Genomic DNA, 27,707 nt, shown 5'->3' with positions numbered 1-27,707 from the left:
CTTCGTCTTTGAGTCTTGGATTACACAGAAACTTTGTGGTTAATTTGCAGACATCAGGATGTTTTCTAATTTTCTTTCTTTCTTTCTTTTTTTGAGACAGAGTCTCACTTTGTTGCCCGGGCTAGAGTGAGTGCCGTGGCGTCAGCCTAGCTCACAGCAACCTCAAACTCCTGGGCTCAAGCGATCCTCCTGCCTCAGCCTCCCGAGTAGCTGGGACTACAGGCATGCGCCACCATGCCCGGCTAATTTTTTCTATATATATTAGTTGGCCAATTAATTTCTTTCTATTTATAGTAGAGACGGGGTCTTGCTCTTGCTCAGGCTGGTTTCAAACTCCTGACCTGGAGCAATCTGCCCACCTTGGCCTCCCAGAGTGCTAGGATTACAGGCGTGAGCCACTGCACCCGGCCGTATTTTTGAGACAGAGTCTCACTCTGTTGCCCAGGCTAGAGTGCCGTAGCATCAGCCTAGCTCACAGCAACCTCAAACTCCTGGGCTCAAGTGATCCTCCTGCCTCAGCCTTCCTCCCGAGTAGCTGGGACTACAGGCATGTGCCATCATGCCTGGCTAATTTTTTCTATATATATTTTTTGTTGGCTACTTAATTTATTTCTATTTTTTTAGTAGAGACAGGGTCTCGCTCTTGCTCAGGTTGGTTTCTAACTCCTAACCTTGAGCCATCCTCCTGCCTCGGCCTCCCAGAGTGCTAGGATGACAGGCGTGAGCCACTGCCCCCGGCCGCGCCCAACCTATCTTTCTGTTCTTAATGTCCGGTTTGGTTTTACTATTGTCAGGGAACACATCCGATATGATTTCAATCCTCTAACAATTGGTGAGGCTTCTTTTTGGACTAGAATTTGTCCTGTTTTTGTAGCTATTTCTATGTACACATGAAAAAAAAAGTATATTTTTCAGTTATTGGCTGTAGTGTCCTATAAATTTCAATTATGTCCAGTGGCTAGTTGCATTGTTGAAATCTCTCACTTTACTGACTTTTTTTATTTTTTGGCCTAGTTATTCCAACAGTTACTGACAAGATAGATGGATTGAAACCTCCAACTCTGATAGACTCAACAATGTCTATTCATTTAGCCATCAAGCTTTGCTTTATGCCATTTAAAGCCATGTTGCTAGATATTGAAACTCATTTTCAGGTTAAAAAAAAAAAAAGAAAGAAAAAAAAAGAAAGCCATGTTGCTAGATGAATACAAATTTAGGATCGTTATAACTTCTTGAATTGTTCCTTTTAATATGATCAAATGATTCATTTTACAGCTAGCAATATTTCTTTTATTAAGTCTACTTTTTCCTGGTATTTATTGAGCGGCCCCTGCTTTCTTTTGGTTAATGTGTGTGAGCTATATCCTATTTCCATTCCAACCTGTCAATATCCCTTAATCATATATTTCATAAACAACTTTTTTTATATATTAAAAAAGAGCTGTATTGACTATATTTGACACTTTTCTGCGGTGATTAATCCTCCTAACACTTACTACAGGTGCTGATGTATTACAGTTGGATGTAAATCTACCTCTGTTTTGCAATTTGTTTTTTTATTCGAATCGCCTTTCTCTCTTGATTATCTCTTTCCTGACTTTTGTCGGATTAATCAGAGGCTTTTATTTCATTTTTATCTTCCCTATTGGATTTTGTATACACTTTTGTTTTAAGCTTCTAGCAGTTATACTATGACCACAGGCGTCTCTGACTCATCACAGTCCAAATTAAACAGCAGTTTGTCATTTCCAAGCCAACAGAAACACTTCACAGCAATTTAACCACTTCCGCCCCCGCCCTGCGTGCAGCCGCCGTTATCGTACATTGCACTTCTATGTGTGATACAAACACCTGCGGTCTCCTGTTTCAAACGCCCAGTCTCGGGCAGGCGAGGTGGCTCACGCCTGTAATCCTAGCACTCTGGGAGGCCGAGGAGGGAGGATCGCTCCAGGTCAGGAGTTTGAGACCAGCCTGAGCAAGAGCGAGACCCAGTCTCTACTAAAAATAGGAAGAAATTAGCCGGACAACTAAAAATATATAGAAAGAATCAGCCGGGCATGGTGGCGCATGCCTGTAGTCCCAGCTACTCGGGAGGCTGAGGCAGGAGGATCGCTTGAGCCCAGGAGCTGGAGGTTGCTGTGAGCTAGGCTGACGCCACGGCACTCACTCTAGCCTGGGCAACAGAGTGAGACTTTGTCTCAAAAAATAATAATAATAATACTTATTTGATGTTTTTTGGATTCCAATTTTCTGGTGAAATTTTTCACCTTCTCATCTGCTTTGTTCATCTTTTCCCCTGCTTTTAAAACATATTTATAATAATTTTGTCACTCTATGTCTGCTAACTCCAAAACACAGATCACCAGTGGGTCAGCTCTTACTGTCTGGCTTTCTTTTCTTTTTTTCTTTTTTTTGTTTTTTTGAAACAGAGTCTCACTCTCTTGCCCGGGCTAGAGTGCCATGGCGTCAGCCTCACAGCAACCTCAAACTCCTGGACTCAAGCGATCCTCCTGCCTCAGCCTCCCGAGTAGCTGGGACTACAGGCATGCGCCACCATGCCTGGCTCATTTTTTCTGTATATTTTTAGTTGGCCAATTAATTTCTTTCTATTTTTTTTAGTAGAGACGGGGGTCTTGCTCTTGCTCAGGCTGGTCTCGAACTCCTGACCTGGAGCGATCCTGCAGCCTCAGCCTCCCAGAGCGCTAGGATTACAAGCGTGAGCCACCGCGCCCGGCCTGGCTTTATTTTGTTGGTGTTGGATGTATTTCTCTGCTTCTTGTCTCTGGGTTTATTTACTTTTTGCATTCCATACATTATGCATAAAATAACTATAGAGGCTGAGCATTATTTATTGATTGATTGATTGATGATTATTATTTTCTCTTACGGAGGATGTTGTCCTTCTTCTGTTAGGCGGATCTCGTGGGAAAGGCTGACAATTTCAACCCGGTCAGTCTGTTTGGGGAAGTAGAGTTTGTTCAGGGCTGGGTTTCAGCGTTATGTTAAGCGTCAGTCCACTTTTGCTTTGTCCCCGGTTTGGGGCAGGCCCCTCCCAAGGCCTCCCTCGGCGGGGGTATGGGGGGGTAGCTGCTCCTCCTAAGCCTGGAAAGAGCGTGGCAGGTCCCCTTTTCCTGTCAGAGCCTGTGGACCTGGCTCTCTGGTCAGAGCGAGCCTTTGCAGGAGTCCGTGAGCATCTCGAGGCTGAAGGGTCCCCCCACCCCCACCCCCAGCCTCCTGGACTCCTGGACTCCAGCCCCACACTGGCGTCCCCCACACCCCACTCCCCAGCTTGCACGGAGATTCAGCAAAACCCCGCTGGTCTCGCCCTCCTGGGAGAAGCCCGGAGCCCAGGCCACACCCAGCCCTGGTCCGCTGCTACCTGCGGAAGCTTGTTCCCTTTGGAATCTGAGTGTCTCTGGTCTTCTTTGCGTTGACGGCTCTGCAAGGCCACGTGTGTGTTTGTGTGACCGGTGCCTTTTACGGTGGCCGTGGCATTTCTGCCCAATGCGATGTCCCACGAATGCAGCTCACGGAGGCGGGTGTCTTCAGTGGTGTCATTTCTTTTCTTTTTTTTTTTTTTTCCGAGACAGTCTCACTCTGTTGCCCGGGCTAGAGTGAGTGCCGTGGCGTCAGCCTAGCTCACAGCAACCTCAAACTCCTGGGCTCAAGCGATCCTCCTGCCTCAGCCTCCTGAGTAGCTGGGACTACAGGCATGTGCCACCATGCCCGGCTAATTTTTATGTATATATATATATATATATATATATTAGTTGGCCAATTAGTTTCTTTCTATTTATAGTAGAGACGGGGTCTCGCTCTTGCTCAGGCTGGTTTCGAACTCCGGAGCACAAACAATCCGCCCGCCTCGGCCTCCCTGAGTGCTAGGATTACAGGCGTGAGCCACCGCGCCCGGCCCTGGGGTGTCATTTCTTTACTAACAGTTCTCAGTTTACCTGCGCTTGGGGATGCTGTCCTTTATCACCTTCCAGGGTCTTCACTACTTTGCGTTTCATGCCACCTGTGCGCCCACCTGTGCGCCCACCTGTGCGCCCACCTGTGCGCCCACCTGTGCACGGAGAGGCAGAGGTAGGAGGCGGGTTCCACCGCTCCATTTGCTGGAAAGCTGCCGTTTCCTCGAGGCTTCCCGGCGCCCTCCTGCGGGTGCGCCAGGCGCTCGTGGGCGCGTGGGCTGTCTCCAGGCCTCGCTGGCTCTCGTGTCTGTCCTCACACAAGTAACACGGACGCTTACCCATCGCAGCTTTGTAATAAGCCCCGTGTCCGCTAACCCGCTCGTGTGCTTCTTTAAGAATTTTTCAGGCCGGGCGCAGTGGCTCACGCCTGTAATCCAAGCACTCTGGAGGCCGAGGCAGGAGGATGGCTCAAGGTCAGGAGTTCGAAACCAGCCTGAGCAAGAGCGAGACCCTGTCTCTACTATAAATAGAAGGAAATTAGGCAAACAACTAAAAATAGAAAAAAATTAGCCAGGCGTGGTGGCGCATGCCTGTAGTCCCAGCTACTTGGGAGGGAGGCTGAGGCAGGAGGATCGCTTGAGCCCAGGAGTTTGAGGTTGCTGTGAGCCAGGCTGACGCCACGGCACTCTAGCCTTAGGAAACAGAGTGAAACTCTGTCTCAAAAAAAAAGAGAATTTTTTGACTATTCTACTTGTGATTTTCACTTAATTTTAGAATCAAGGTAAAGAAAAAGCCTATCGGGATTTTGATTAAATCTGTAGATACATTTGGGGAGAATTTACATTTTTATGGCATTGAGTTTTCTAGGCGTGCTCTTTCCCTCCATTTATCTGAGCCACCTTCAATTTCTCCGGAAAACGCTTTATATATAGTTTTCGGCGCAGAGTCTCACTCAGAGTTTATTACAAGTATTTCTAGATATTTGATTTTTATGCTCCTGTATATGTCACAGTTTGAAATATTTTCTTTTCTAAGTGTTTGTTACTGATGTGCAGAAATACGGTTAACTGTTAAAGAGCGATCATGAGTCTGGAGTCCACACTGCGTGTGTTTCTTACGTTAATCATTTTTGTAGCTTCATCTGGATTTTCTATATGCACAATCACAGCATCTTATCCTATGACTGATTAGAGTTTTATTCTTCCTTTTCAATCTATATACCTTTTATTTGTTTTTCTTTATTTGTCACATTTTCTAGGATGTCAATGTAAACTAGAGACTGTGATAGTTGCTTTTCTACCAGAATCCTTATCTCAAAGATATGGCCGGGCGCGGTGGCTCACGCCTGTAATCCTAGCACTGTGGGAGGCCGAGGCGGGAGGATCGCTCAAGGTCAGGAGTTCTAAACCAGTTTGAGCAAGAGTGAGACCCCGTCTCTACTAAAAATAGAAAGAAATTAATTGGCCAACTAAAAATAAATAGAAAAAATTAGCCGGGCATGGTGGCGCATGCCTGTAGTCCCAGCTACTCGGGAGGCTGAGGCAGGAGGATCGCTTGAGCCCAGGAGTTTGAGGTTGCTGTGAGCGAGGCTGACGCCACGGCACTCACTCTAGCCTGGGCAACAGAGTGAGACTGTCTCAAAAAAAAAAAAAAAATAGAAAGAAATTAATTGGCCAACTAAAAACATGTAGAAAAAATTAGCCGGGCATGGTGGCGCATGCCTGTAGTCCCAGCTACTTGGGAGGCTGAGGCAGGAAAATCGCTTGAGCCCAGGAGTTGGAGGTTGCTGTGAGCCAGGCTGACGCCATGGCACTCTAGCCCGGGCAACAGAGTGAGACTCTGTCACAAAAAAATATATATACATATATATATAAATGGAGGTTGCACAGTTTTGTGTGGTGTTTGTTCTGGGTATTGGTAGATATTCTTTACTAACTGAAGGGGCTTCCCTATTATTATTTATACTATGCTAATACTGACATTTTTGCTATGATGCCATAAATACGAAAGAGTTTGCATTTTGCAGAAGCGCAGACTGCAGCTCTCTATAGCCGTGGCAGGCAAATAGCAGCACTGATGGGAAAGTAGACCCGGGGCAGTTTTATGCAGAGCCAGTGGCCTTTCGTGCCTGGAGTGAGCGAGGATGGCAGGCTGCGGTCCCCAGGCCCCCGCTGCCTGGACCCTGGTGGCCGTCCCTTCTGAGCCTCCAGCTCCAGCTCCGGATTCTAATTTCAACGAGGAGGGCCTGGGAGGCGCCCGCTTCAGACTTCACGAGGTGTGAGCACCCCTCTAAAGCCCAGATGTTTCCATCATTGCTCCCATACAGGTGAGAACGTGTCCCCGGCTTTTCCGTTTGTACTTTTGGCTCCTCCAGGGAGCTCGGCAGGGCGGACGCGCCTTTTCAGCTCTTTCCTTAAGGTCTCCCTGTTTTCCAAGACTTGGTCTTAATTGTGAGAACGCGAACCTCAGTCACTCTGAATCCTTCAAACGCTGGGAGGACCCGTGTCTAAATGAGAACGATTCTGGAGCTATACCGATATTTCTGTATTTGCCGATGGTTTTTGAGCTAGTTTACGTTTTATGAGCATGCATTCTGGAAAAAAAAAAAAAAACGACGACCCACTTTTATTAGATTCCTATCAAATACTATTGAACAATGTTTCCCCAGCTTTTCATTTGATGATGTGATTTTTCCCCCCTCATTTAATAAGTTAATGTAGCAAATTACATTGTTGGATCTCTTCTCTGATGTTAAAACAACCTTGCACGCCTGCACTAACATCCAATGTTCGTTTTGTATTTGTAGTTTTAAAACTCTGCTGTTTTTGTTGGGAGTTTTTTGTTTTTGAGACACAAAAGAGTGCAACGGACTGGCAATGTCTCTTCCTCACATGCCCTTGCTGGGTTTTGGCGCCAAGATTCTCACGTTATTTAAAAAGTGTTTTCCTTTGTCCTTTGTATTTGGTGTGGCCGCTGGAGAGGCCAGGCGACCCTAGAGTTTTCTTTGTAGGAAGGTTATTTTCAATTCCTTTAATAGTTATTGTTTCCTTTGTTGTCCTTGTCGTGTAGAATGTTCTACACATGTGACACATCCTGTTGGTTTAGAGTGTTATTCAAGCCTTCTATATTCTTTTTTTTTTTTTTTTTGACAGAGTCTCACCCTGTCACCTGGGCTGGAGTGCAGTGGTGTGATCCCAGCTCACTGCAGCCTCAAACTCCTGGGCTCCAGCGAGCCTCCTGCCTCAGCCTCCCGAGTAGCTGGGACTACAGGCATGTGCCACCATGCCCGGCTAATTTTTTCTATATATATTAGTTGGCCAATTAATTTCTTTCTATTTGTATTAGAGACGGGGTCTCACTCTGGGAGGCCGAGGTGGGCGGATTGCTCGAGGTCAGGAGTTCAAAACCAGCCTGAGCAAGAGCGAGACACCATCTCCACTAAAAATAGAAAGAAATAAATTGGCCACTTAAAAATATATAGAAAAAATTAGCCGGGCATGGTGGCACATGCCTGTAGTCCCAGCTACTCGGGAGGCTGAGGCAGGAGGATCACTTGAGCCCAGGAGTCTGAGGTTGCTGTGAGCTAGGCTGACGCCACGCCACTCTAGCCTAGGCGACAGAGTGAGACTCTGTCTCAAAAAAAAAGAAAAAGACCTCCAGCTGATGCTTTACCTGGTCCCTGGGGGCTAAGTCTCTGTGGCTGGCTCCCACCCAGGTGATTTGTCCTGGTGTGTTTTGTGCTTCTTGCTGCGAGCTCCGTCCGCCCGGCCCCAGGTGGCAACCGCAGACTCCGGTCGACAGCACGTCCTGCCTTCCAAGCGGCCCCGCTCTCCCGCCAGGCCGCTCCGGGGGCCGCGGGTTCAGGACCTCTTTTCACGACTTCCTCAGCTCTACTTTGCTGGACCTCGAGCGTGATGTGAATTTTAGCCCCCCCACGCAAAGGTAGGCCTGTAGCTGGCACTTCTTGGGACAGGTGTATTTTTGTTTGTTTGTTTTTTTTGAGACAGAGTCTGGCTTTGTTGCCCGGGCTAGAGTGCCGTGGGTCAGCCTAGCTCGCAGCAACCTCAAACTCCTGGGCTCAGCCGATCCTCCCGCCTCGGCCTCCCAGAGTGTGAGGATTACATGCGTGCGCCACCGCGCCGGGCCAGGGGGAGGCATTTTGTCACCCGTCTCAGCCTCAGGAAAGCACGTGTCCCTGCTTCCGCCGTCCGCAGTGGGTGGCTGTCCCCGAGCTCACCCTGCTCTGCGGGGTGCTTGGTCGCGCAGCTCGTGGCTCCGACCCCCGAGGCAGGCCCAGGACGAGCCTTCTGGGCTGCTCCGCCCCGGCCCTTGGAACCGAGTCCCAGAATGCGCGAGGACAGAGGTCCGTTCCCGCACACGACATGGCACAGGGAAGGCAACGGCTCGACCACGGTGACATGTGACGACTCGGCTGGATCCAGCGGCACCACCTCGAGCGGCCACGAAAGGTACATTCATACGACCTTCAGTGTCAGGCAAAAGCACTGAGATTTGACTAGGGAATTCAAGATAGCGGCTACTCCTGGGGGGCAATGCCTGGAAGTGGGTGTTTCTGGGGTGCCGGAATGTTCTATTTCTTTTCTTTCTTTTTTTTTATTTTTATTTTTATTTTTTTTTTTTTTGAGACAGAGTCTCGCTTTGTTGCCCAGGCTAGAGTGAGTGCCGTGGCGTCAGCCTCGCTCACAGCAACCTCACACTCCTGGGCTCAAGCGATCCTCCTGCCTCAGCCTCCCGAGTAGCTGGGACTACAGGCATGCGCCACCATGCCTGGCTAATTTTTTATATACATATCAGTTGGCCAATTAATTTCTTTCTATTTATAGTAGAGACGGGGTCTCGCTCTTGCTCAGGCTGGTTTTGAACTGCTGACCTTGAGCAATCCGCCCGCCTCGGCCTCCCAAGAGCTAGGATTACAGGCGTGAGCCACAGCGCCCGGCCTTTTTTATTTTTTTTAATGTTAGCATTGAAGTGGAAAAGTACAGCATGTTCTATTTCTTGATCCGAGGGCTGGTTCTGGGAGGGCGCTCAGCTTGGGAAACAGGCACACGCTGTCTGCTCCCCTGCAGTTTTATTCCAATGCGGCACAGCGAAAGAAACGGCCTTCCGGGGGGTCCCGGGGCGGCTGCATCGGGGAGTGGGGACGGGGTACCCTCCGCCCCTCCGGGCCTCACTCCCGACATCCAGCTCCCGCTCGGTCTGTCCCATAATGACCATCCTTATTGCCATGGGCTCCGCTCGGCATTTAGAAGAACGTGTCTTTCTTCCTAATTTTCGTGAGTTCTAAGTATATTCTAGTTATCAGTCCCTTATCGGATGCATAGGATGCAAAAATTTTCTCCCATTCTGTAGGTTGTCTGTTTACTTTCATGACTATTTCTTTGGCTGTGCAGAAGCTTTGTAGTTTGATCATGTCCCATTTATTTATTTTTGTTGCTGCTGTGATTGCCTTTGGGGACTTCTTCATAAACTCTTTGCCCAGGCCGATGTCTAGGAGAGTGTTTCCAACTTTTTCCTCTAGAGTTCTAATAGTTTCATACCTTAGGTTTAAGTCTGTTATCTAGCGTGTGTTGATTTTTGTGAGAGGTGAAAGGTGTGGGTCCTGTTTTAGCCTTCTACAGGTGGCTATCCAGTTTTCCCAGCACCATTTATTGAAGAGGGGTTCTTTTCCCCAGCATATGTTTTTGTCTGCTTTGTCAAAGATGAGATGGCTATATGAGGATGGTTTTATATCAGGATTCTCACATCTGTTCCACTGGTCAATATTCCTGTTTTTGTGCCAATACCATATTGTTTTAATTACTACAGCTTTGTAGTATAGTTTGATATCTGGCATATTAATGCCTCCCATTTTGTTTTTGTTGCCTAGAATTGCTCTTGATATTCGAGGTCTTCTTTGGTTCCATACAAAGCGTAAAATTATTTTTTCTATATCTGTGAAGAATGCTGATGGGATTTTAATAGGTATTGCATTGAATCTGTAGATCAGTTTGGGTAGTATAGACATTTTGATGATATTGAGTCTGCCGATCCACGAGCATGGTATGGATTTCCATCTGTTTACATCCTCTGCTATTTCCTTCCTCAGTGTTTCATAGTTCTCCCTGTAGAGGTCTTTTACCTCTTTGGTTAAATATATTCCATTAAAAAGTGGGCAAAGGACTTGAACAGAAATTTTTCTAAAGAAGACAGAAGAATGGCCAACAAACATATGAAGAAATGCTCAACATCTCTAATCATCAGGGAAATGCAAATCAAAACCACAATGAGATATCACTTAACCCCAGTGAGAATGGCCTTTATCAAAAAATCTCCAAACAATAAATGCTGGCGTGGATGCGGAGAGAGAGGAACACTCCTACACTGCTGGTGGGACTGCAAACTAGTTCAACTTCTGTGGAAAGCAATATGGAGATACCTTAAAGCGATACAAGTGAATCTACCATTTGATCCAGCAATCCCATTGCTGGGCATCTACCCAAATGATCCAGTGACACTCTACAAAAAAGACACCTGCACTCGAATGTTTATAGCAGCACAATTCATAATTGCAAGGCTGTGGAAACAGCCCAAGTGCCCATCAATCCAAGAATGGATTAATAAAATGTGGTATATGTATACCATGGAGTACTATTCAGCTCTAAGAAACAACGGTGATATAGCACATCTTATATTTTCCTGGTTAGAGCTGGAACCCATACTACTAAGTGAAGTCTCCCAAGAATGGAAAAACAAGCACCAGATATATTCTCCAGCAAACTGGTATTAACTGAGTAGCACCTAAGTGGTCACATAGGTACTACAGTAATAGGGTATTGGGCAGGTGGGAGGGGGGAGGAGGGCGGGTATATACATACATAATGAGTGAGATGTGCACCATCTGGGGGATGGTCATGATGGAGACTCAGACTTTTGGGGGGAGGGGGGGAAATGGGCATTTATTGAAACCTTAAAATCTGTACCCCCATAATATGCCAAAATAAAAAAAAAATTAAAAAAAAAAAAAAGAAGAAGAAGAACGTGTCTTGTCTTGCCCGACAGTCACAGTTGCCCGGGTTGTGCATCTTCTTGTGCTCCTAGAAGTGAAGGTCGTTGGAAGATGAACTCAACTGTAGAGACGCCCCACATGGTGTCCGGCAAGGCCAGGGGGCGGCTGGTGGGCAGGGGGGTCTCCCTCCCTCAAAGCTCCCAGGCAGGGGGGCAGGGCCGGGGGTGCAGGGAACCGTCCTCTCCCGCCCCCTCCTCTGCTGTCCTGCCCCCTTTGACGTGGAGGTCCCTGCCGTGGGCGCCGGCTCTCCGCATTTAACAGCACCTGTGTCCTCCCCCGCAGGCCGGGCCACCTGCCCCACTCGGCCCGGCAGCCCTGGCGTCCCTCGGTCCCTGGGCGAGTGCAGGCTTGTGTAGAGTTAACGCCTGTCGGAGCGCCTGACGGAGCGGTTTCCTTCCCAAGATCGGTTCACCGCAGTCTCCGCCAAACCGTGGCCTTGGCTGTCTGTCCTGCGCGGCGTCGTGCCGAACGGGGCTGAGGAGGGCCCGGAGCCCCGGCCGTGGACGGGACAGTGGCTGCGGCCTGAGCCCTGGCAGCCACAGCCCGCGAGTCACCCAGCCTGTGCTGACTCACAGAGGAAGAGACGTGGCCGAGTGCGTCGGCCGCCCTGAGCCTGGAGGCTGGGGGGCGAGGCTGGGGGGCGAGGCTGGGGGCTGCACGGGTGGGGCGGGCAGACGTGGGGAAGGGCGGCGGCTCCCGGTGTTTTCTGGGAGCAGGAAGAGCTGCCGTCTGGGAGATCCTCTGGCTGGGGGAGGCCGGCCCTGGCTCTGACGGGGCCTGGGGCCACGGACGAGGCCCCCCAGCGTGGACAACCTGCTTTACTCGGGGACCGTGGAGCCGACTGTCAGTCCCCCCGGCCCGGCCCGAAGCCACGCTCACAGAAGGAAGCTCGCTTTCGACCAGAGTCCCACGCCGTGGCCAGGCACGCCGACGCCCAAAACCGCCGTCACGGTCACGGCCAGAGATGGTGGGGGAGTCGGGGCCCGCCCCACGTGGAACCTGGACTTCACATCCGTCGTCGGCGCACAGACGTGCCTCGGGCTTTTGGACTCGCCGTGCAGAATGTCCAAATCACGCCTGAGACCCGGTCCTGGCAGCCCACCGAGGCCCAGTGGGGACCCTCGGCCTGGGGACGTGCTCTGTGTGACCCCACTCGACCCTTCACTCTGAAATGCGACAGACCATATTTCTTTTCTTTTCTTTTCTTTTCTTTTCTTTTCTTTTCTTTTCTTTTCTTTTCTTTTCTTTTCTTTTCTTTTCTTTTCTTTTTTTGAGACAGAGTCTCGCTTTGTTGTCCAGGCTAGAGTGAGTGCTGTGTTGTCAGCCTAGCTCACAGCAACCTCAAACTCCTGGGCTCAAGCGATCCTCCTGCCTCAGCCTCCCGAGTAGCTGGGATTACAGGCATGCGCCACCATTCCCGGCTAATTTTTTGTAAATATATTTTTAGTTGGTCAATTAATTTCTTTCTATTTTTAGTAGAGACGGGTCCCGCTCTCGCTCAGCCTGGTCTCGAACTCCTGACCCCGAGCGATCCACCCGCCTCGGCCTCCCAGAGTGCTAGGATTACAGGCGTGAGCCATGCACCTGGCCTAGACAGACCATATTTCTTCTGTGACCTGCTCTGCTTCCTCTTCCGGGCGACAAAGCCTAGGTGTCCCCTCCTTTCCCTTTTTTGCCCTGACTGCTAGGGAGCTCACAGGAAAAGCTGCGCTTCCTGGTTGTCATTTCCCTGGACCTGGATGCCACGATGTCATTGTCTCTTTCTCTCCCTTTGTGGGTGGTCCTATTCTACCGGGGACCCCAGCTCTAGGGCAAGGGCTTCTGTTTGCACCCCACGGGCTCAGCAGCACGCCCGAGATGCAGCGGGTGCTCGGCAGGTGGGGACCGTGAATGAGCAACGCTAAGGATGGATTTCCCGAATCAGATGGCAGCCGCAGGAAAAGAACACAGTGCGAGTTAGGCTTGTGGGTGGGGACATGTTTATTAAAGGGTCTCAGGTCCTGTTGGACCTCAAGGGGGAGAAGCCCCGCAAGGGCCCAAGGGCAACCCCGTCCCGGGAGGAGGAGAGGGGCTTAGAGCCTTGTAGGGTTGGGGACAGATGCAGGGGAGTCCCAGCTGTCCCCTGCAGCTGCTTTCGGTCTGGTCCCAGCTGTGGGAGACGGGGGGAGGGGAGGCCAGGAGGAGCCAAGGAGAGCGGCAGCCCGGCCCAGCTGGGCCCAGCAAGGGGCTTGCCAGAGACTTCAGGGCTCTGGGAGCTGGAAAAGTGTTCAGTGCCAGGAGGGAGAAGGACAGTCCCCAGTCCCTGGGGGAAGTGACTGGACAGGGAGCCACGGGAAGGGCCACGGACCAGATGGGGCCATTGCCTTCCTCCGGACTCAGGGACACCACCCCTGGGTCTGTGGGACAGCCGGAACTAGGATGGAGCTCTGGTCACTTCCTGGGAGTGTGGACATGCTGTGCTCGCCTGTGACCTGAGGGCCAGAGCTCAGATCTTGCACTGGCAGCAGACAGGGGCACAGCAGCTGGACTGGCAGCAGCTGGACTGGGGGCAGCAGGGCTTGCAGCAGCTGGACTGGCAGCAGGTGGACTGGGAGCAGCAGGGCTTGCAGCAGCTGGACTGGCAGCAGGATGATCCACAGCCACCCTTGGAGCCCCCACAGGACCCACAGCCCCCCTTGGACCCCCCACAGGACCCACAGCCCCCCTTGCCACAGCTGGAGCAGGGACAGGCTGGCACACAGCAGCACACGGGCTTGCAGCAGCAGACAGGGACACAGCAGCCGGAGCCGCAGCCCCCACAGCCGGAGCTGCAGCCCCCACAGCCGGAGCTGCAGCCCCCACAGCTGGACTGGCAGCAGCTGGACTGGGAGCAACAGGGCTTGCAGCAGCTGGACTGGCAGCAAGATGACCCACAGCCCCCCTTGGAGCCCCCACAGGACCCACAGCCCCCCTTGGAGCCCCCACAGGACCCACAGCCCCCCTTGGAGCCTCCACATGACCCACAGCCCCCCTTGGAGCCTCCACACGACCCACAGCCCCCCTTGCCACAGCTGGAGCAGGAACAGGCTGGCACACAGCAGCACACGGGCTTGCAGCAGCAGACAGGGACACAGCAGCCGGAGCTGCAGCCCCCACAGCCGGAGCCGCAGCCCCCACAGCCGGAGCCGCAGCCCCCGGAACAGCCACAGCAGCCCATGGTTCTGGTGGGTGAGGGAGGAGCAGGTGGGAGGAGCAGGTGGGAGGAGCAGGTGGGAGGAGGTGCAGGTGTGGAGCCTCCTGAGCCCTGGCCCATTTATACCCCTGCCCAGGGTCAGGTGTGGCATCCGGTCACTTCCTGCTTCCTGTTTGTGTCATCTTCCCAGGGAAGCTGTATTTGTTTGTTTAATCTCAAAATAACCTCAGCAGTGTCACAGTTAGGCACTTTTTCTTTAGTTCCCGATTTTCCTCACATGTTCTCCGAGACACAACGAAGCCCGAGGCCCTTCTGGGTCAGCGAAGGTGACGGGAACAGCGGTCTCGGCTCAGCAGCCATGTTCACTTTTGCTCCGTGTGCTCGATCCGGGGAAAACTGTGACACATGACCAGAAATGTGTGTCCCAGTCCTGGAGGACAGAAGTCTTGGGCCTGGCTCTGGGCAGGCCACGTCCCCCTGTGGGAGGATCCTCCAGCACCTCCTCCTGCCTCTAGGGGTGCCAGGGTTCCAGACCAGGATCAGGGCAGGGACCAGGATCAGGACAGGGACCAGGATCAGGCCAGGGACCAGGATCAGGAGAGGGACCAGGATCAGGACAGGGACCAGGATCAGGACAGGGACCAGGATCAGGGCAGGGACCAGGATCAGGAGAGGGACCAGGATCAGGAGAGGGACCAGGATCAGGACAGGGACCAGGATCAGGGCAGGGACCAGGATCAGGACAGGGACCAGGATCAGGACAGGGACCAGGATCAGGACAGGGACCAGGATCAGGGCAGGGACCAGGATCAGGACAGGGACCAGGATCAGGACAGGGACCAGGATCAGGACAGGGACCAGGATCAGGACAGGGACCAGGATCAGGACAGGGAACAGGATCAGGACAGGGACCAGGATCAGGGCAGGGACCAGGATCAGATCAGGGCCCAGGATCAGGACAGGGACCAGGATCAGGACAGGGACCAGGATCAGGACAGGGAACAGGATCAAGACAGGGACCAGGATCAGGACAGGGATCAGGATCAGGAGAGGGACCAGGATCAGGACAGGGACCAGGATCAGGGCAGGGACCAGGATCAGGGCAGGGACCAGGATCAGGACAGGGACCAGGATCAGGACAGGGATCAGGATCAGGAGAGGGACCAGGATCAGGAGAGGGGCCAGGATCAGGGCAGGGACCAGGATCAGGACAGGGACCAGGATCAGGACAGGGATCAGGATCAGGACAGGGACCAGGATCAGGACAGGGACCAGGATCAGGACAGGGAACAGGATCAGGACAGGGACCAGGATCAGGGCAGGGACCAGGATCAGATCAGGGCCCAGGATCAGGACAGAGACCAGGATCAGGACAGGGACCAGGATCAGGACAGGGACCAGGATCAGGACAGGGACCAGGATCAGATCAGGGCCCAGGATCAGGACAGGGACCAGGATCAGGACAGGGACCAGGATCAGGACAGGGACCAGGATCAGGACAGGGACCAGGATCAGGACAGGGACCAGGATCAGGAGAGGGACCAGGATCAGGACAGGCACCAGGATCAGGGCAGGGACCAGGATCAGGGCAGGGACCAGGATCAGGACAGGGACCAGGATCAGGACAGGGACCAGGATCAGGACAGGGACCAGGATCAGGACAGGGACCAGGATCAGGGCAGGGACCAGGATCAGGACAGGGACCAGGATCAGGACAGGGGCCAGGATCAGGGCAGGCACCAGGATCAGGGCAGGGACCAGGATCAGGGCAGGGACCAGGATCAGGACAGGGACCAGGATCAGGACAGGGACCAGGATCAGGGCAGGGACCAGGATCAGGACAGGGACCAGGATCAGGACAGGGACCAGGATCAGGGCAGGGACCAGGATCAGGGCAGGGACCAGGATCAGGACAGGGACCAGGATCAGGAGAGGGACCAGGATCAGATCAGGGCCCAGGATCAGGACAGGGACCAGGATCAGGACAGGGACCAGGATCAGGACAGGCACCAGGATCAGGGCAGGGACCAGGATCAGGGCAGGGACCAGGATCAGGACAGGGACCAGGATCAGGAGAGGGACCAGGATCAGATCAGGGCCCAGGATCAGGACAGGGACCAGGATCAGGGCAGGCACCAGGATCAGGGCAGGGACCAGGATCAGGGCAGGGACCAGGATCAGGACAGGAACCAGGATCAGGAGAGGGACCAGGATCAGATCAGGGCCCAGGATCAGGACAGGGACCAGGATCAGGGCAGGGACCAGGATCAGGAGAGGGCCCAGGATCAGGACAGGGACCAGGATCAGGACAGGGATCAGGATCAGGACAGGGACCAGGATCAGGACAGGGATCAGGATCAGGACAGGGACCAGGATCAGGACAGGGACCAGGATCAGGACAGGGACCAGGATCAGGAGAGGGACCAGGATCAGGACAGGGACCAGGATCAGGACAGGGACCAGGATCAGGACAGGGACCAGGATCAGGACAGGCACCAGGATCAGGGCAGGGACCAGGATCAGGGCAGGGACCAGGATCAGGACAGGGACCAGGATCAGGACAGGGACCAGGATCAGGACAGGGACCAGGATCAGGACAGGGACCAGGATCAGGGCAGGGACCAGGATCAGGAGAGGGACCAGGATCAGGACAGGGACCAGGATCAGGACAGGGACCAGGATCAGGACAGGGACCAGGATCAGGAGAGGGACCAGGATCAGGACAGGGACCAGGATCAGGGCAGGGACCAGGATCAGGACAGGGCCCAGGATCAGGAGAGGGACCAGGATCAGGACAGGGACCAGGATCAGGACAGGGACCAGGATCAGGACAGGGACCAGGATCAGGAGAGGGACCAGGATCAGGAGAGGGACCAGGATCAGGACAGGGACCAGGATCAGGACAGGGACCAGGATCAGGACAGGGACCAGGATCAGGAGAGGGACCAGGATCAGGACAGGGACCAGGATCAGGAGAGGGACCAGGATCAGGAGAGGGACCAGGATCAGGACAGGGACCAGGATCAGGACAGGGACCAGGATCAGGACAGGGACCAGGATCAGGGCAGGGACCAGGATCAGGAGAGGGACCAGGATCAGGACAGGGGCCAGGATCAGGACAGGCACCAGGATCAGGGCAGGGACCAGGATCAGGACAGGGGCCAGGATCAGGACAGGCACCAGGATCAGGGCAGGGACCAGGATCAGGGCAGGGACCAGGATCAGGACAGGGACCAGGATCAGGACAGGGACCAGGATCAGGGCAGGGACCAGGATCAGGGCAGGGACCAGGATCAGGACAGGGACCAGGATCAGGACAGGGACCAGGATCAGGACAGGGACCAGGATCAGGGCAGGCACCAGGATCAGGGCAGGGACCAGGATCAGGGCAGGGACCAGGATCAGGACAGGGACCAGGATCAGGAGAGGGACCAGGATCAGATCAGGGCCCAGGATCAGGACAGGGACCAGGATCAGGGCAGGCACCAGGATCAGGGCAGGGACCAGGATCAGGGCAGGGACCAGGATCAGGACAGGGACCAGGATCAGGAGAGGGACCAGGATCAGGACAGGGACCAGGATCAGGACAGGGACCAGGATCAGGACAGGGACCAGGATCAGGACAGGGACCAGGATCAGGACAGGGCCCAGGATCAGGAGAGGGACCAGGATCAGGAGAGGGACCAGGATCAGGACAGGGACCAGGATCAGGACAGGGGCCAGGATCAGGAGAGGGACCAGGATCAGGGCAGGGACCAGGATCAGGACAGGGGCCAGGATCAGGACAGGGACCAGGATCAGGACAGGGACCAGGATCAGGAGAGGGACCAGGATCAGGACAGGGACCAGGATCAGGACAGGGACCAGGATCAGGACAGGGACCAGGATCAGGACAGGGACCAGGATCAGGAGAGGGACCAGGATCAGGACAGGGACCAGGATCAGGACAAGGACCAGAATCAGGAGAGGGACCAGGATCAGGACAGGGACCAGGATCAGGACAGGGATCAGGATCAGGACAGGGCCCAGGATCAGGAGAGGGACCAGGATCAGGACAGGGACCAGGATCAGGACAGGGACCAGGATCAGGACAGGGACCAGGATCAGGACAGGGACCAGGATGAGGACAGGGACCAGGATCAGGACAGGGCCCAGGATCAGGACAGGGACCAGGATCAGGACAGGGACCAGGATCAGGACAGGGACCAGGATCAGGAGAGGGACCAGGATCAGGACAGGGACCAGGATCAGGACAGGGACCAGGATCAGGACAGGGACCAGGATCAGGACAGGGATCAGGATCAGGACAGGGCCCAGGATCAGGAGAGGGACCAGGATCAGGACAGGGACCAGGATCAGGACAGGGACCAGGATCAGGAGAAGGACCAGAATCAGGACAGGGACCAGGATCAGGACAGGGACCAGGATCAGATCAGGGACCAGGATCAGGACAGGGACCAGGATCAGGACAGGGACCAGGATCAGATCAGGGACCAGGATCAGGAGAAGGACCAGGATCAGGACAGGGACCAGGATCAGGAGAGGGACCAGGATCAGGACAGGGACCAGGATCAGGGCAGGGACCAGGATCAGGGCAGGGACCGGGATCAGGACAGGGACCAGGATCAGGACAGGGGCCAGGATCAGGAGAGGGACCAGGATCAGGACAGGGACCAGGATCAGGACAGGGACCAGGATCAGGACAGGGACCGGGATCAGGACAGGGACCGGGATCAGGACAGGGACCAGGATCAGGAGAGGGACCAGGATCAGGGCAGGGACCAGGATCAGGACAGGGACCAGGATCAGGACAGGGACCAGGATCAGGACAGGGACCGGGATCAGGACAGGGACCGGGATCAGGAGAAGGACCAGGATCAGGAGAAGGACCAGGATCAGGACAGGGACCAGGATCAGGACAGGGACCAGGATCAGGACAGGGACCAGGATCAGGAGAGGGACCAGGATCAGGAGAGGGACCAGAATCAGGACAGGGAGCAGGATCAGGACAGGGACCAGGATCAGGACAGGGACCAGGATCAGGACAAGGACCAGGATCAGGACAGGGACCAGGATCAGGAGAAGGACCGGGATCAGGGCAGGGACCGGGATCAGGGCAGGGACAGGGCTATTTCTGGAGGTCTTGCTGACTCAGGGCCCTCTTGTAGAGATGGCCTGTCATTTAGCACGCTACAGGGCACTCTGGGTTGCCAGAGCTGGAGAAACATGGAATCTCGCCACAGCCTACAGCAGCTGGGAGGGGTCCACCACCTCGCTGGGTGTGGCTCACAGGAGGGGCCCAGCCGGGGAAACTGAGAAGGCCACAGCTGTGTGCGTGGCCCGTCCCTACCTGCACCCAGGGCTGCATGGCAACCTCCCGCCAGCCCAGGTGACTGCCAGAGGAGGGCCAAGTGGACATGTGCATCCCGTCTGCAGGCAGGGAGCAAGGGGACCCAGGTCACGTGTCCTTAGGGCCAGTCCCTGCAGGGAGGGCAGAGGGCAAACCCAGGGCACACGGAGGACACCTGCAGTGGTGGTCACAGCGGGGGTCCTGGGCTCAGGGCTGGCCCCGGTTTGCAGGGCCGCTGTAACTGCTGAGCCTTCGAGGTCTGTCCGGGAAATCTCCACTCTCTCTCCCTTTGCACTTTGCTCTCAAAAATGTAATCGCGACTCTCGCATATATATTCTTTGCTGAGAATTTTGGAGACAACTGGCAAGATAAAAATATCATTTATTTTAGTCAGGATTTCATTAAATATGTAGGTTCATTTTTAGAGACCTGAAGTTATGATGCATCTTCCCAACCAAGTAACCTGTTACTTCTCTCCATTTGTCCAAATCTTTTCTTTGGGGGAGGAGGTTCTTTGGACTATTATTTTTTTTTAACATGAAATGTTCTCCATTTATTTTAGTTTTTCTCCAAGGAGTTTCCCATGATACTCTGTGATTTTAAAATTACGAATGGGAAAGATTTATCACATGATATTTTCTCTACATGGTATGCAGAAAACCTGTTGATTTGTAAGTTTTACCTTGTACTGAGCTTTTATTTGTTCCAGCTGTTTTGCTTCCTTCTTTTTAATATATTTAACTGTACTTACTTTTTGTTTTGTCCGGGGCTCAAGACTGACCCCGGCTTTGCAGGGCCCCTGTCCAAGTGGGAGTGGGAATTTGGGGTGGGCCAGCAGGGCATAAACGGGGTGACCCTAACCCCTAACCCTAACCCCAGGTTGGATCATCCATGCACCTGTAACCCCGTCACCATCCTGCATGCCTGGGTGCCCTTGGGCGCTTGCACATTCTTACGAAGGACATTATTTTATTTTGAGGTGCATTTTTAATTCTGCAAGTGGGAGTATGCACGGACCTTGCTCCACCTGTCCCTGCCTTCCTTCAGCCCGAGCACCCGTCCCTGGGCCGTGGTGTCATGGCATGGGCCGTGGTGTCATGGCATCCCACCGGGATGCAGAGCTGCAGCAGGGTCCTGTGCACCTGCCCTGAGGGCGGCCGGGGGCTGCAGGACAACAGCTGCAGGGGGAAGTCCAGGCTCCTGGCCAGCAGCCTGCGGGGGGGGGCAGTCCCAGCCCCCCAAGTTGCATGACGCCGGGCAATCCTCTCTGCCCCGAACTCAGCCTTTTCATCTGGGCCAGCAGTGGCTACTGTAAGGAGCTGCTTTGAAGATCACAGGTCATGAAAATGAAGCCACATCGTGATGTCACAGGTGGCCTCTCCCATCGCTCCCAGGCGCACAGCACCCTCTTCGTGGGCCGGTGGGCTGCAGGGCCGGGAACCCGCCAAGCCAGGAAAGCACCCAGAGAGCCACAGAAACGCCGCGGAGAAGTCCTTGGCCGCCCCCTGGTGGCAGCGAGTTCAGAGTGCGTGGATGAGGGTGGGGAGGAAATGGTTTAGCAGGGGCCGGGGGCAGGGACCTCAGGGTTCTCACAGGGGACAGCGGGGAACCGGGCCCCCTCCCCAGGGGCTCAGAGCAGCCCCCCGTGCCAGGACCCCTTCCTGGCCACACACAGCAGGGCCCTGGGCTTGAGTGACATGCTCTGGGCATGGACCCCAGGGAGCCTCCCCAGGAGGGGACCTGCAGGGATGGACCAGGGCCTGGGAGCAGGTAGCCAAGCCCCCCACATGGGCCTGGTCCTGTGCCTCCTCCGGGCTTCCACCCCACCCCTGACCTGTCCCTCCACGGCCCCCGCCCCTGGGCAGTGACGGCTCCTTGCTCGGCCGGGGAGGAGGCTGCTGCCTCTCTGGTCTCTGTGTCTCCCCACGGCGTGTCTGTCCCTCCGGGTCTCTGTGCAGAGTCCCTCTGCCCGTCCCTCAGGTCTCTGTGCCCTGGGCAGGCAGACTCCAGCCCCCATCACAACCTTTGCACGTCACTTCTGCTCTCTGAGCCTCCTTTTCTCAACCGTAAACTTGCAATGGTAACAGCAGGCCCTGTGCAGCGGAGAGCAGCGATGGGAACCTGCACACCTGGCTGGCTCGGGTGGGAACGTGGGCACCTGGCTGCCTCCTCCTGCCTTCCCCAGTGGCGGGAGCTCGGCTGGAGATACAAGGGCGCCACCTGGTGTCAGGACAAGCACATGGCAGAGGACGGGCTGGAGCAGGGAGGCCAGCTGACCTCCGGGTCAGGGGTCTGCAGGAGTCCACTGGCTCTCACTGGGCTGGGTCCCCAGCTGGCCAGGTGCCTGGGCGTCCATGGAAACCTCTGGAGGCTCCAAAGAAGTGACGTCTGTCACCTCCCAAGCTGTCCAGATGGAACCAGGTGGAACCCCAGAGAGACTCGTGCCCTGCTTTTTACAAAATAAGGAAATGAAATTTAAAAATAAAATGATGCGTCCTTAAAGTTTTTCTCCCGTGGGCTCCGATTTCTGGGGCCCAGAGCAGGTGCTGAGCCTGCTGTGACGAGGCTGGAACCCCAGCACGGGCGTGGCCGGGCGTCGTGACAACCAGGGCCTTGCTAAGTGCCGGTGCTGGTCTGGGGTGCAGAGGCTCCTTCCCAACCAGCACATGGCCCAGTGACACCAAGGGCTGAGGCTCAGGCCTCTGTCCCCATCGCCCTCCTGCTCCTCAGCCCTGGAGGGCAGGTGTGAGGGGCGCGGGAGAGTGGGGGGCGGGATGGTGAGGGCCCCGGCCCAGTGTCCCCGAGCCCGGCTCTCGGGACCTGGTGCCCACGGCTCCCTGGAGACGCAGGCGGGGGAGGGTGTGTGGCCGGAACCTCGGCCTTGGCTTCCACTCTCGTCACGGACCCTCTCGGGCTGAGGAGGGGTGGCCTTGTTCTCTACCTGCCCCTGGGGACGCCCCTGTGGGGGCCCCTGCAGCTTTGACAGGTGGTTGGGACTTAGCAATGTCTCCAAATAAACACACAGGGACACTCTGAACCTTCCTGCGACACCCCTCGGCCGGCAGCTCGGGGTGGGGGGCAGGATCCAGGAGAGGGTGCACCCCACTTTCTCTCTCGGTGCAGGCCATTTCTAAAGCACCCAACACGTTCCTGCTTGAAGACCCCTGAGCAAGTCCCCCTGGGAGATCCCAGCAGCATGCAGGGACTGGGACAGGCACTGGTCCCCACCCACAGGAGCCCGAGTAGGCTGCTCCCTGGTGGGCAAAATGGAACTAATGCTCCCTTCTCTCTGGGGTGCTGTGAGGAGCCCCAACCCTGACGGCAGGACACTGGCACTCCCCAGCTCCCCTTCTGTTTCCTTTTCCCTCAAGGCCCCTGGCAGGGATGGGGATACACCATGACATTGGGCCCAGATGACAATTGCTTAGCCAGCAATTCCTGAGCAAGGAGCAAACAGGCAACAAGCACACACGGTAGCACTTGGCAACACTGTGGCAGCTGGCGAACGTGGTAGCAAGTGGCAAACACGGTAGTGAGGAGCAACCACGGTAGCGAGTGGCAAACACTGTAACAACCTGCAAACACTGCAGAAAACAAACACTGTGGCGAAGAGCAAAACACCGCCTGCCCCGGGGAGCCGCAGCTGCAGGGAGCTGCGCTGTGGTCGCCTCCGCTGCTCCTTGTCTGTGACCAGCTACACAAACAGCCAGCAGCTGGGAGGGCCCGGCTCCCTCTGGCACCCGCGGCGAGGGCCTGCAGGGCGCGGGGCCGGGGCTGCCTGCCGTCCCAACACCCACGAGGCCACCACCCACGGCTGACGGGGCTGAGGAGGAACCCCCGGTGCCTGCCAACGCCCCGGCCTCGGGCGTTCTGGCTCCCAAATTGCCAGGACGCTGCGGCCCTGAGGGTGGCACCGTGGGCCGGGTGAGGTCTGAGGCCCAGCTGTGCAGTGTGCCCGGGGAGGGGCTCCCAGGGGGAGGGGAAGGTCAGGGGCTCCCCCTCCCAGCGGTGCCGAATCCTGTAGAACCGAGGCCCGGCTGCCCTCACCATTCTGCAGGTCACTCGCGTCGTCACAACACCATCTGGGACAGAGACTTCTGTTTCCTAGAACCAAGATCACGGTCCCCAGTCGCCGGGGTCCCCGCCATGCACGTCCCGGCCGGCCGAGTCCCACGCGCCCTTCCACCCCCCTGGGAACGGAAGTCCCCAAGTGCAGCTTCCTTCTCCCTGACAACGGAGAGGTCGCTCCTCCAGCCACGAGGAGCTGCGGGGCGTCACGCGCCACGCCGTGAATGGTCGAGGCTCACGGTCCGGCACCCCCGCGGCTCACATGCGTGTGCTGCCCTTGCCCGGCCCACACCCCAGCGGGAAGAGACCCCCACTTCGCCTCCTGCTTTCTACGCCGCCGACGCTCTGTTTGTGTTTCCACGCTGAGCACGAGCCCTTCTCTACTTAACAAAAACAAACGAAGCCTTTTAAAATAACAGAAAATAAACTCATGCTCAACAGATCCAAGCTGGGGTGAAACTCCTGTTAAACACGGGGACCGAGTTCGCCGCCACCAGCAACTAGAGCCCTTAACAATCGAGAATGCACTAGAGCCTCAAGAGGCCCAAGTCAGATGTGGGCAAAATAAAAGATGACACCCGTGTGACAAATGTCCACTGTGTAGCTGCAAGAAACACAAGGGACATGTGGGTGACAGCTGCCTTATCTCGCAGAGTGGCAGTGACCTGGAAAAGCCACCTCAATGGGTGTTAAGTGGTTCAGAATGCTGAGCAAAGCTGATAAGAGGGACGGAATAAACATTTCTAGAAACAGCCTGGCAGGGCGACCACGAGCCCCGGCCACCCTGTGCTTCCGTGCAATTTCACGCATGATTGTCGCCCCTATCTGTGATGCTGGTCAGGACTCCTAACAGCACGACCCCGGGCACAGCCTGGGGAGGGTGTCTCATTCGGCCACTGAAATAATCCCTGGTTCAGGCACACGCAAAGACAGGAGCAACAGCGGGTGAGCCCTGTGTCCACGCGGCACTGTCACCGTGGAGGAAGGTGGCCCTGCCCCGTCCGCCTGTCAGCCTAGAGGCGGGTGGTGGTGACCGCTGCCCAGAGACAGGAGTCCCAATGGGCCGGACACACGACAGTGGCTGAGACGGCGGATTCTATATTATTCACATTTAACCACAGAAAGGAAGGAAGGAAAGAAGCAAGGAGGAGGAAGAGCCAGCTCAGCAGGACGTTGCACAAATGCTCCCAATCCTGTCTTGTCCCCAGCACTCGGCCCGAGGCCGAGGCTACCTGTGACCGCGGCCCTGTGCAGGGTGGGCGCCCAGGGCCTGCAGTGCAGGGCGGGGGAAGGACGGTGGCAGCCGTGGGGTCCCGGGCCGGGCCCCCGCAGGGGCAGAGAGAGGCAGGGCAGTGCGTGCTGGGGAACGGAGTCAGGGGAGGGGGCGTCAACTCGGGAACGCAGGGACGCCCCCACACCGGGCCTGCGTGCCCTGCTGCTCTACGAGGGTGGGAAGAGGGGACAGAGACCCATGACCACGGGCCCTCTGAGCTGCACGGCAGGTGAGCCATGATGTCACCCCAGATACATGGCCCAGGCTGGGGACATGTCCAGGCTCGGCAAGGCCGCGGCAGCTCGGAGTCCCCGGTTCTCTCTCAGAAGCCCCCTCGGCCGCTCCCTGCAGCTGCCGTCTGTCGGGCACGAGGTCCCCTGTGCGTGGGGCCTCTCGGCGTCGGGGGACACTCACGGGTCCCAGAGTCCACTCTCGGCCTCTGCTCCCTGGCCGAGCCAGAGGACAGGTCCCGGCCCTGCCATGGCTTTGGACGGGAGAAGGGCCCTGCACGGGCCTGGGCCTGGGCCTCGGCCCACCTCCCTCCCTGGGTGCCCAGGCCGCCCCGTCTCCGCCGCCCGCCACACCCGCCGCCCCACGCCGGCCGAGCCCCGAGCGGGCGCGTCCCCCAGACGGGGGTCCGGTGGCGTGGTGGCATGGTGTGGCAGATATCCCCACGGAGCCCGGCGGGCCCTGCAGAGCGTTACGGCGAAATGAGAGGGCGGGAGGAGCAGGCAGATGTGGGATCCTGTAAACAGTCTGATTTCCCAATGTAAACCAGATTCCGGCCAAGACATCAGGTAAACATCTGCATCACGGCCCCGGCCCCCGCCCCGCCGCCCGGGAGGCCCGGAGTCCCCAGCGCCTACTCTGGGACCCGTCAGAGTGACCACCGAGACATTTCGTAATTAGGCAAAATTGGTCCTCGCATTCCTCCGCTAAGTCCCAAAGATCTCTGCAATTTTAGGTCTTCCCCAAAATGAAAACATTTGCTAATTAAATGGCACAAGCCAAAAAGGTATAGAATGTTCTCTCAACTGGAAAATACCAATTAAGGAAGTAATTCTGCTTCCCACCCACCCAGGCCGGGCCGGGAGCTTGTCTTGCCCCAGAGGAGCCTGCCGGGGACAGCGGGACGTGCCGGGGGATCCTGGGGCGCAGAGGGGCCTGGCCCGGCCCGCGGGGCTGGGGGCTGCCTTGGGCCGAGCCCACCCTGGCTGGCTGGACCCGGGTTGGGGGCTGCGGGGCCGCAGGAGGACGACCACTCTGGCAGCAAAGGCCACCGAGCAGTTCCCTGGCACCGGCCAGGCCCCACCTTGGTCCTCCGTCCTCCGGGGACCTGAGGGCCAGTCCCGGTGGGACGAGTCCCCACTCACTAACATTTGTGCAGGTCTGACACACGCAGGGCCTCGTCTTTCTGTTTTCCTTCCACGCAGTGGTTCTGCGTGCCTGCTCATTTTATTTATTTCTCTGGAAAACACTCAAACTTTACCAAGCCTCCGGAAGTGAGCCCTTGCCATGCTCCCGTCCCGACCTCCTTAGTTCTGGTTTCTCCCTCTGTCCGGGGCCTCTGTTTGCAGAGACAGCTGCGCGGCACGCACGGCCGGGCCCTCTCCTTCTCTCCCCCGAGGCAGCACGGCTGCGCGGCTCTTCCAAGCTCAGCACATTTCTCAAGTTCCAAGGTGAAGCCCTCCCGGGTGCGTGGGAAGCTTGAAAGGGAGTCCAGAGCCTCCCCGCTCGCCCCTCAGCTCGTCCGCCCAGTGGGCTCGGCTCAGGGAGCACAGTGGGCGTCTGGGCCCCCGACTGTCCTGCAGCCCTGCGGCCCTCCGGGTCTGCGCCGGTTCCCGGCGTGTGTGAGCCCCAGAACCATCTCCCATGCACCCCACTCCCAGACCCCCCTCACCCCCGCCGTCCCTCACTCCTCACGACCTCTGACCCGCCTGCCGTGGCCAGAACCCTGTCCTTTTGGGTGTTTGACATTCTGGAGGACGTGTGGGCCCATTGGAGCTCGTTCCTCTCTCAGCATGGCGCCCCCAGACCCGCCCGCGCCCCCGAGTCCATCAGAAGTTTGTTGCTTCTCCACGATCAGGGTGCCCGTGGTCTGGGTGGACCACAAGCTGTCACTCGGCCCCTGAAGGGCATTTTAGTCATTTCCAGCTTTTGACTCTTGGGGACAAAGCCTCTGGGAACAGTCACGCACATGCTTCTGGGCGCACGGATCTGCCTTTCTCTGGGGGGCGGGGGAGAGGGGGCGCCGGGGCCAGTGCCGGTCAGACCCTGCGTGTGTGGCGGGCTGTTTTCAGAAACTGTCACACTGTTTCCCAGAGTGATATATGGCCTGACATTCCCACCAGCTGCGTATGTCGGATGCGGTCTTCCCGTGTCCTTGCCAGCTGTTGGTATTGTCGTTGTTTTCTGTTCTGGTGGCCCCGAGAGGTGGTGCGGACGCCGTGTCCTGTTTGTTTGCGCCCCCGTGGCGGCTCCGCTCGGCCGGCACCCTTCCTGTGCCACCCGCCTCTCCCTCGTCCCGTCGGGTCACGTCTCTGCCCTCATGCCCGGCTTAATTGGCCCGGTTGCCTGTTTACAGTCGGCCTGGGAGAGTGCTTTTCATATTTTAGATAGGAGCCCTGCATCCGCATGTGCTCTGTCAGCGTTTCCTCCCAGCCGGGGCGGCTTATCTGGTCACTCCTCTGCACGGGGTCTCTCGCAGACTTAAAGTTTTTAATTTTAATGAGGCCTCACTCATGGATTTCTTCAAATGCTGGGAATCGTGCTTTTGATGTTATATCTAAGAATTCTTCGCCAAGCTCCTGGCGTTTTCTCCTGTTTTCTTCCAAAAGTGTTATAGTTTTTTTATCCAATTTGGATTA

This window comes from Microcebus murinus, chromosome 4 (assembly GCF_040939455.1).
Source record: "Microcebus murinus isolate Inina chromosome 4, M.murinus_Inina_mat1.0, whole genome shotgun sequence".
In the NCBI taxonomy this organism is placed as follows: Eukaryota; Metazoa; Chordata; class Mammalia; order Primates; family Cheirogaleidae; genus Microcebus; species Microcebus murinus.
Note: the sequence above shows the minus strand (reverse complement) of the source record.